This window comes from Liolophura sinensis, chromosome 8 (genome assembly GCF_032854445.1).
Source record: "Liolophura sinensis isolate JHLJ2023 chromosome 8, CUHK_Ljap_v2, whole genome shotgun sequence".
In the NCBI taxonomy this organism is placed as follows: domain Eukaryota; kingdom Metazoa; phylum Mollusca; class Polyplacophora; order Chitonida; family Chitonidae; genus Liolophura; species Liolophura sinensis.
Window position 1 is genome coordinate 347,968 of NC_088302.1, and position 9,798 is coordinate 357,765.

Here is a 9,798-nt window from a genome sequence, read left to right on the forward strand (position 1 = left end):
CGATGGCAACCCGAACTGTTCTCTGTTAAAGCGACAAAACTTTGACTCCCCAGCTCATAGGAAACTAGGGATGCGTCAGCGGTAGACTGTTGTGGGACATCGTCAGAAGACGGCATGCTAGTGGCACAACTGCCATTACTGTTATCGTGTTTAGGTACATCTTCACGTGGTGGCTGGTCAACAGAACCAAGCGCGGCAATATTCTCGCATCCAGCCGTTTTTATGGCACTATTCCTATCTACATGGCCACAGACTGACTTCGGAATAGCATATCGTTCAGCTTCACCTTCACACAGAGGTTTATGAACGTAGTTCGAGGAAGTGTCCGAATCTACTGAGTAGCGGACTGAGCATCCTTCCAGTTTGCCAAACGTCTCTTCTGACAGAGCATTTCTGTGGAGACAGCCTTGCTCCCGGCTGCTTCCGGCGTTATTGAACCTGGGCAGGCTGGCCTTCTCAGGCAAGAGTGGGGTACTGAGGTCCACTGGGCGCTCATCATTCATCAAACAGCTATTAACAGAGGACAGACTTAGTTTTCTCTCTGGACCTGGTGATAAACAAGCCTCAGGTGTGTCAACAGGTAAGACCGAGGTTTCGCTGTTTGATATAGCTGTCCGTGCCGGATTGTTGGATGTCGTGTCAGCGTGTACCGTGACAGGAGACGCACCAAGTCGCGGTTTCCTCATCTTCAAAGACACGGTCTCTGACCAGAGGCTATTATTGTTGCTCTGCTCCCCACCAGGTGCTGGCAGGGCGGTGCCGTCTTCAGATATGTTCGGGAAAGTTCCAGGCCCATATGTTGGAAAGTCTTTCCAGTCCTCGCCAAAAATTTTATTTACTTTTGAAATATAATCTTTGTTTCCTGCTGCAGGATTCTGAAAGATCCAAGGCGAAAAGAAATAATTGACACATTAAATGGATTTCCAAACAGAACATCATGTTTTGTTATTGAAAAGAACTTTTATCTGAAGTTTGTTTATTTGTTATTATTCTTGGAGGCTATCACATTTCGGTCATGTTATCCTTGTAACAGACCGGTCTCAAACAACAAATAGTGCTGCTTCACTGGAACGCCTTGATGACAACACCATATCGCGACTCACTCAGCCACAGTAAACAGTGTCTTAACTCACGTGTAGGGTATTGACGACGGACTAACTTTTTAAATTACGTCGGTTTCTAGAAGCACGTCTCAAATCTTGCCGGCCGGCGGGAGGAACTACTACAATCTATCAAAGGATTAGATTTGGACAAGAAAGAGAAGTCTTCAGTGAGAAAATTAACAACATACGCGTTGACGTATACGGTTACGCATGCACACATTTCCCTGGTTCAGTTTCTGTAGCGGGTGACTAAAAAAATGCATGATGGTTTGGGCGACGCTTATCACGGCGTCTCTGGTCTACATTTGCCGTCATATTTCCATGGCCGCAACCGGGGTTACCTCACCTCCACAGTAGGCGCAAAAAGTATCACCTGTCGAGGGCGTGGATTTGTTTCAAGAAAGGATGATGTAGTTGTGACTTAAGGCAGACATAAACCTAAGACCTTGGTTCATGTAAGTGTCCTATGATAAACAGACACCCGAGCCCCTGTCACCTTTTTCAGATCAGACAGGGCGTTTTTATGAGTAAGTGTCCTATGCGAAACAGGCACCTGAACCCCTGTTACCTTCTTCAGATTAGACAGGGCTATGTCTAAGACCTTGGTACATGTAACTGTACTATGAGAAACAGACACCTGAGCCCCTGTCACCTTTTTCAGATCAGACAGGGCGTTTTTATGAGTAAGTGTCCTGTGAAAAAGAGATACCTGAGGCCCTGTTACCTTCTTCAGATCTGACAGCCCTTAGCCTAAGACCTTGGTACATGTAAGTGTCCTATGCGAAACAGACACCTGAGCCCCTGTTACCTTCTTCAGATCAGACAGGGCTATGTCTAAGACCTTGGTACATGTAACTGTACTATGAGAAACAGACACCTGAGCCCCTGTCACCTTCTTCAGATCAGACAGGGCGTTTTTTATGAGAAAGTGTTCTATGAAAAAGAGGCACCTGAGGCCCTATTACCTTCTTCAAATCTGACAGCCCTTAGTCTAAGACCTTGGTACATGTAAGTGTCCTATGCGTAACAGACACCTGAGCCCCTGTCACCTTTTTCAGATCAGACAGGGCGTTTTTATGAGTAAGTGTCCTATGAAAAAGAGACATCTGAGGCCCTGTTACCTTCTCCAGATCAGACGGGCCTTAGCCTAAGACCTTGGTACATGTAAGTGTCCTATGATAAACAGACACCGGAGGCCCTGTTACTTTCTTCAGATCAGACGGGCCTTAGCCTAAGACCTTGGTACATGTAAGTGTCCTATGAGAAACAAACACCTATGCCCGAGTTACCTTCTTCAGATCAGACAGGGCGTTTTTACGGCTTATCTCTTTCTTTGTATTTCCCTTATTGCCGTTCTTGTTCCCTTTCTCCTGAAAATATAAAACAGATGTCAAATTGATCATTATTTAAGTTTGCAGTGGTTCTCTGTCTGCCATTATATAACAGAACCGGAATATCGGAACCCTGGGGCCACTTTCACAAATCAGCGTACGGCATTTATTTATCGTACATTTGTCGTACGATATTTTGTATGATATATTTGTGAAAGTGGCCCCTGAACTGTTTCTCACCTAATCGATAAAGTATATCTACACTGGGCCTGAAGACATCCAGTACATCCAGTACATCCAGGAACATACAATCACTTACATCTAGGAACATACAATCACTTACATCCAGGAACATACCATCACTTATATCCAGGAATATACCATCACTTACATCTAGGAACATACCATAACTTATATCCAGGAACATACCGTCACTTACTTCCAGGAACATACAATCACCTATATCTAGGAACATACCATCACTTACATCCTGGAACATACAATCACTTACATCTAGGAACATACCTTCACTTACATTCAGGAACATACCATCACTTACATCCTGGAACATACCATCACTTACATCCAGGAACATACCATCACTTACATCCAGGAACATACCTTGACTTACATTCAGGAACATACCTTCACTTACATCCTGGAACATACCGTCACTTACATCCTGGAACATACAATCACTTACATCCAGGAACATACCTTCACTTACATTCAGGAACATACCTTCACTTATATCCTGGAACATGCCATCACTTACATCCAGGAACATACCATCACTTACATCCAGGAACATACAATCACTTACATCCAGGAACATACCTTCACTTACATTCAGGAACATACCTTCACTTACATCCTGGAACATACCATCACTTACATCCAGGAACATACAATCACTTACATCCAGGAACATACCTTCACTTACATTCCCTTACTTCCTTGAACATACCATCACTTACATCCAGAGACATACCTTTTTGCTAGACTTCTTCGTCTTCTTGGATCCCTTTCCGTCCTGGCTGTTTTTGGATTTCTTTTCCTGTTACAGGGGAACATGTCGATAAACCAAGTGCGCTGTGAGAGTATGCGGACTCATTTTCAAGAAGGAACAATATTTTGCTGCACATACAAATGTATTAAAATAGGATTTTTGTTGTTTAAAGTTGTTTTCAACATTGTTTTGGTGAGCTCACGACGGTGAGTTTATGACGGTGTGTCCACGCCTGATTCCAGTCCCGCCATGTTCGTGGTCCTACCTCACTGGAACGCCACCAGACGACATGCCTCATCTAATCACAGAACACAGACACCGGGCCGAGCAGTACTTGTCATTGGTCTAAACGACGCTGAACAATTGCCCAGATCTAGGCCTAATATGCACGTATATGCCGCCATGGGGCTGAAGCACAGATCTTCCAAACATGAGGGGGATGTGTAGACGTATGTGTAAAACTCTAAGTGCTCGCAAACACATTGGTGAAGTTCATCAAGTGAAGATGATGTACCATAAATTAAAACACTAGTTACATACTAGTTCAGGTGTACTCAGCAACATTCAGTTTTACTTACCAACTTCGCTTTCTTAGCCTGAAAAAAGCTGAAAAGTAAATTACAACCATTTGGTGAGAACTAATATCAGTGGTTTAAAGTCACAGTAGAATGCTACCAGCAGATAAAGAGAAACATCGGTGTCATGTAGATCAACTGTGATGTCTGGATAAAACCTTAACTGGTTACACAAACTTCAGTCTGCCGCAGTGGTGTGACAATGGTGTCTCATATGAAGTGTATACAGGTCATCAGACGTAAACGCACTATCAGAGAACACCCCAATCTGTTCATCAGAATTCTTACATTTATTTCTTGGAATGTGTTTTCTGGGTGATAAAATGTATTTCAAACTTGAGCACGGAGGACTGCCTTTTAAGACGAAGGTATTAAGAATACGCATATAAATCGTAAAATGAATTCAATAAATAACACAGCCATGTTTAAGTGTTAGCTTTGGCCTTTCAAACACACAACCCCTCAAACAAGGCTGTTGTAATCAGTAATAAACACACAATCCCTTACCCAGTACTGTTGTATTCAGTAACAAACACACAATCCTTTACCCAAGCTTGTTGTATTCAGTAACAAACACACAATCCCTTACCCAATGCTGTTGTTTTCAGAAACAAACACACCATGCCTTACCCAATGTTTTTGTATTCAGAAACACGCATAATCCCTTACCCAAGGCGGCTGTGTTCCGTAACAAACACACAATGCCTTACACAAAGCTGTTGTATTCAGTAACAAACACACAATCCCTTACCCAAAGCTGTTGTATTCAGTAACAAACACAAAATCCCTCACCAAAGGCTGTTGTATTCAGTAACGAACACACAATCCCTTACCCAAGGCTGCTGTATTCTGTAACAAACACATAATCCCTTACCCAAGGCTGTTGTATTCAGAAACAAACACAATCCCTTACCCAAGGCTGCTGTATTCAGTAACAATCACTCAGTCCCTTACACAAGGCTGTTGTATTCAGTAACAAACACACAATGCCTTATCCAAGGTTGTTGTTTTCAGTAACAAACACGTAATCCCTTACCCAAGGCTGTTGTATTCAGAAACACACACAATCCCTTACACAAGGCTGTTGTTTTCAGTAACAAACACAGAATCCCTTACCCAAAGCTGTTGTATTCAGAAACACACACAATCCCTTACACAAGGCTGTTGTGTTCAGTAACAAACACAGAATCCCTTACCCAAAGCTGCTGTATTCAGAAACAAACACAATCCCTTACCCAAGGCTGCTGTATTCAGTAACAAACACAGAATCCCTTACACAAGGCTGTTGTATTCAGTAACAAACCATCGATCCCTTACCCAAGGCTGTTGTATTCCGTAACAAACACACAATCCTTTACCCAAGCTTGTTGTATTCAGTAACAAACACAGAATCCCTTACCCAAGGCTGTTGTATTCAGTAACAAACATCAATCCCTTACCCAAGGCTGTTGTATTCAATAACGATCACACAATCCCTTACCCAAGGCTGATGTATTCAGTAACAAACACACAATCCCTTACCCAAGGCTGTTGTTTTCAGAAACACACACAAGCCCCTACTCAAGCTCTTGTATTCAGAAACAAACACACAATCCCTTACCCAAGGCTGTTGTTTTCAGAAACACACACAAGCCCCTACTCAAGATCTTGTATTCAGTAACAAACACAGAATCCCTTACCCAACGCTGTTGTATTCAGTAACAAACACACAATTCCTTACCCAAGGCTGTTGTTTTCAGAAACACACACAAGCCCCTACTCAAGCTCTTGTATTCAGAAACAAACACAATCCCTTACCCAAGGCTGCTGTATTCAGTAACAAACACAGAATCCCTTACCCAAGGCTGTTGTATTCAGTAACAAACCCTCGATCCCTTACCCAAGGCTGCTGTATTCCGTAACGAACACACAATCCCTTACCCAAGGCTGTTGTATTCAATAACGAACACACAATCCCTTACCCAAGGCTGATGTATTCAGTAACAAACACACAATCCCTTACCCAAGGCTGTTGTATTCAGAAACACACACAAGTCCCTACTCAAGCTCTTGTATTCAGAAACAAACACAATGACTTACCCAAGGCTGATGTATTCAGTAACAAACACAGAATCCCTTACCCAAGGCTGTTGTTTTCAGAAACACACACAAGCCCCTACTCAAGCTCTTGTATTCAGAAACAAACACAATGACTTACACAAGGCTGTTGTATTCAGTAACAAACACACATTTCATTATTCAAGGCTGTTGTATTTAGAAACACACAATCCTTTACCCAAGGCTGCCGTATTCAGAAACAAACACAATCCCTTACCCAAGGCCATTGTATTCAGTAACAAACACACAATCCTTTACCCAAGGCTGCTGTATTCAGAAACAAACACAATCCCTTACCCAAGGCTGTTGTGTCCAATAACAACACACAATCCCTAACCCAACGCTGTTGTATTCAGAAACACACACAATCCCTTACCCAAGGCTGTTGTATTCAGTAACAAACACACAATCCCTTCCCCAAGGCTGTTGTATTCAGTAACAAACACACAATCCCTTACCCAAGGCTGTTGTGTTCAGTAACAAACACACAATCCCTAACCCAACGCTGTTGTATTCAGAAACACACACAATCCCTTCCCCAAGACTGTTGTATTCATAAACACACACACTCCCTTACACAAGGCTGATGCAATGTCTAACAAACACCCCATACTTAGTCGGTAGCACAAGACGGTTGTCATCTGTAACAGACACAATCCCTTACTAACGTCTGTTGTAATCATGCTCCCTTAACCCACGATGTGGTAAAAATGTCCGCCGATCAAATCTACTTACCTCAAGATTCCTTTCTTTCCTCCGGTTTTCTGTTTCCTTTTTTTCTCCCAATCAGGATCGTTTCTGATCTTTTTGGACTAAACACACAAAGCATCGTCACATTAAGTTCTATATTTTACTACAAATTTCCGTTTAAGCCCCTGAAATAATATGATAATGACTTATGGCTAGTCCTAAGATGTGTACATTCGTGAAGTGCCCAGACTACATGTATGAAATACCAAGCCTACATTCGCGAAGAGCCCGGTCTATATTCGTGAAGAGCCCGGTCTATATTCATGAAGAGCCCGGTCTACACTCGTTACAAGTCCGTGCTACATTTGTAAAGAGCCCAGTCTACATTCATGGAGGGCTCGGTGTTTGCATTCATGAAGATCCCAGTCTACTTTCGTGAAGAGCCCGGTCTACATTCGTGAAGAGCTCTGTGTTTACATTCATGAAGATCTCGGTTTACATTCCAGGCATGAAGTGCCAGGCCTACATTCATGAAAAGCCTGGTCTACATTTGTGGAGAACCCGGTCTGCATTCATGACGAGCTCGTTTCACATTCATAAAGATCCTGGCCTACATTCAGGAAGAGCCCGGTCTACATCCGTGATGAAGCCGGTTTCCACTCGTGCAAATCTCCGTCTACATTCGTGATGAGCCCGGTATACACTCGTGAAGGTTCAGGCCTACAATAGTGAAGAGCTTATGAAGTGCACGGTTTATACATTCGTGAAAAGCGATGTGTAGTAACACGAATGTACATTCTTGAAGTGCGCAGTGTACATCCGTGAAGTATGTGGTATATATTCGTGAAGTGTGTGGTATTTATTAGTGAAGAAGCGGTGTATTTTTCTTTACGCGATGTACATTCGTGAAGTATCCGGTGGACATTTGTGAAGTGCCCGGTGTATATTCGTCGGGTGTGCTATGTACATTCGTCAGGTTAACACGGTGTACGTTCGTCAGGTGTGTTATGTGGATTCGTCAGGTGTGCGGTGTACATTCGTCAGGTGTGCAGAAAATGGGCGATTCTTACCACGTAGAAAACCAGATAGGACAAGCCAAATATGACAGGTACCATGACGGTTGCCATTATGATCATAATATAGATGAAGTCGTCCGCTTTTAGCTTGTTATAAACCGACTCTCTCTCGGGTGCATCTGTGAGAAAAAAATGTATAGCAGGTACATTAATGTTACTGTAGTTATTTCATAGCATTTGTAGTCAAACTTGAACACTTAAGTTTTCTCGGGTTTTATACACGCAACACCGTGAGTGACCAAACTAGTTACTGTATACTGAAATGCATTAAAATCGCACCAGAGGAACTGACACTCAACCAAATTTTATTTTGGTGTTGGCAATGTTTACACATTTACACTCAGATAAATCAGTTACGCATTAGTAATGACAAATGTCACTGGAAAGTACAAAATTTTAATGTAGATAAAATGGAACACACAAGAGGTCCAAAGACAAAGTTGGTACCGGGTAGGACCACCTCAGTTTACAACGCATGCCACACAACGCACTATAAGTCTCTTGTGGTCAGTGAAGAGTGCAGGCTACGACCGTCTATGATTAGTTTACAATTCTACTGACGTGCTTCCTGTTATATACCTGTTACTTTTTGAATAGCGACCCAGTTGTCAGAATCTCCTAATATTGTGTCCGTTTTCGACAAACCTAATTCTTCTGATGTGGCCGAAAGTTTCTCAGCAGCCGTGTCAATATCCTCGTAATCCGCTATTTCTGACGTCACAGGCTCAGATTTGGCAGTGGCTGAAAGTAGGAACAATGTACACTAACAATTAGGCTATTACAGCTTCATGTATAGTCGGATAAGCCCATGCCTTCTTCCTCACATTTGCCCTAAACTTAGCTACAACAATATTCGCACAACACTTTGAGATTTAGTTGAGATTAGGTTGTGATCAGAACTTAAATTACAACTCGGCTCAGAAGAGCGACATTCGGCCAATAACACGAGATAAGGACGAGGTTGGGAAAACAGGGCGACATTCTGACGAGATTAGCACGCCATTTAGTCGACATTGAGTGAGTTAGAGAATTGGTGGTCACGACTGAATCTCCACTAAATCTCGCGTTTTACACTAAATCTCCACTCGAATTTCTCCAGAATCTCGTGCTGTTCTGCGAGTTTCGCTAGAATGCCAGACACGAGACTCGACTCGACTGAATATCGTTGGAATCAGTTTGAAATCATCAGAATGTCGTGTTGTCCTAATTTCGATGAAATCTCTCACTATCGTTCAAATATGGCCATTCATGTTTTGGGGAAAATGTGGAGAAAGCGTAGCCGCATCAGGTTCCATAACTTCAGCTTTGGACAATGAGAAAATGGGAAACAGGCACTTTGTAATGAAAATACCTCCACCGCCACAGAGGCAGGATGACTACAACCTGCTGGTATCATTCAAACAAAGAATACGGTATGCACATGCCTACTGTACTTGTCGTAAACTTGACCACAAGAAGGACAGATATAAACGGCTTACTGATGATGAAATCTCATCCACATCGCATTGTCGCTCAGTCTAGCAACAGTTACCGACGCCGAAGGCTTATCTCACAAAACAAATGCAAGTAAATCCAAAGCAAAAAGGGTAGACTGCTTTACTAATTTCATGTCTGCAGTGTCCCGGAAGGGTAAAAGTTGCACGAATAGTGCATGTAGGCCTATGTTTGACGTTTCGTGCAATATGTGCATGTAGGTCTGTGTGGAAAAAACTTGCGAAGTGAAAAGAGAAATTCTGAATAGACAACCTTAGCATGTTTCTGGTATACGTTTGTCATTTCTCTTCACACCGGAATACTGGCGTGGAGACCGATACGTACGACACAAAGTGGTGGCTTTCTTCAGACAGCTTCGTACCGCCTTTGTCGTCATCAGGTGGATTTTTTGCTGTACGATCTGTGTGGCGAAATGATACCAAT